This window comes from Dreissena polymorpha, chromosome 7 (assembly GCF_020536995.1).
Source record: "Dreissena polymorpha isolate Duluth1 chromosome 7, UMN_Dpol_1.0, whole genome shotgun sequence".
Lineage (NCBI taxonomy): Eukaryota > Metazoa > Mollusca > Bivalvia > Myida > Dreissenidae > Dreissena > Dreissena polymorpha.
The window spans coordinates 66702877-66704343 of record NC_068361.1 but is presented as its reverse complement, the minus strand read 5'-3'; positions in this window follow the sequence as shown (position 1 = coordinate 66704343).

Below are 1467 nucleotides of genomic sequence, written 5' to 3'. Positions count from 1 at the left end.
GTACGTAAAAACAAATAATAAGAACCGTTTTTTAGTTAAAGGTTGCTTTAAAATATAAATGCACCATGACATAATATTTTCAAACAATAACTGTTGTTTTGCCGATTACCTTTAATGCGATAGCTTGACATTAAGTTGCATTTGTATTGGTATCGTTATAAATTGACCGAGTAGTAAGTGCCTCATGAATACCTGTACTTGACACAATCGATAATCATACTGGAGTATTGTACTCTGTTCATCGAATTGTGCGATTTATCGCATGGGAGACTGGATACTGGAGATACGCATAACATCAATTTTGTCTTTATACTTAATACAAATAAATTATAGAACGTGCCCATAGTCTGGATATAACCCTAACCCATATGACAAACACAGAGCTCTTAAAAATTAAAGATACTCGCTATTGTCAATTAATATCGGCACCTTAACCAACACATGTGTCCTGTTTTTTAAAGGTCGCTCGACGGTTAAATGTGTGTGGCTGTGTGTCTTACAACTGTTGATTAACAGATAAACTTACTGCCAAATGGTGTATCTTTTAAGCAGGTGATGATAGTTTTCCTCGTGTAACATATACAGATCTTGCTGAATGTTGTATCTTAAAAGCAGGTGGTGGTATAACTATTATCAAACAGTATATAAACATACTGACCCCAAACAACTCAGATAGTTACCACCAGAGGCCATAATGAAAACCTTAACATTAAAAGCGATGTTCGCTTTGCTTTTGGTTTGTCTGGCAGAAGGGATGTCCGGAATACAATCCGAAGAGTCACTAGCGAAAACCGTTTGGAATAAAGTCGAGGGAAATCCTATCTTTACGCGCTTGAATGCAGTTGAGGATGTTGTTCGTGATCTAGAGGCCAAAATAAAAGTAATGGAAAAGGGTCTATTAGAATCAAGATCACTGCAGGCGGAACTTAAATCTGAATGTGAAGAACTAAATCGACTGATATACGGTGGAAGCAATGCTGTGATCGGGAAAGAAGATGAAGATAGGATAAATCACCACGATAGAAATAATTCATCCTATTTAAACAATAACATTATGCCGAATGCGCAAACACTTGGTAGAATTCTAGACAGCAATGGTGCTGAAGTATTGAAAGACTCTGCACATACACCGTCATCGAGTGAAAAACGTATATCAAGGTCTGTGGCTGGAAATGTTGCGTTTTCCGCTTTTCTTAGTCACTCAATTGATCACATAGCGCTGGGACAGGTAATAAAATGTGACAGAACAGTATTGAACGACGGAAACGCTTACAACACCGCAACAGGTATGTTCACTGTGCCAATTACTGGGGTCTACCTTCTTTCAATGTCTGTCGATAGTTATGCTGAGACACACGTGACGCTGATGGTCAACAGTGCCCGCGTGGCCGACCTCATATGTGATGCGACGCCGCAAAGGACACATATGGAACTTATGAGCAGCAACACGATCGTTATACAACTGTA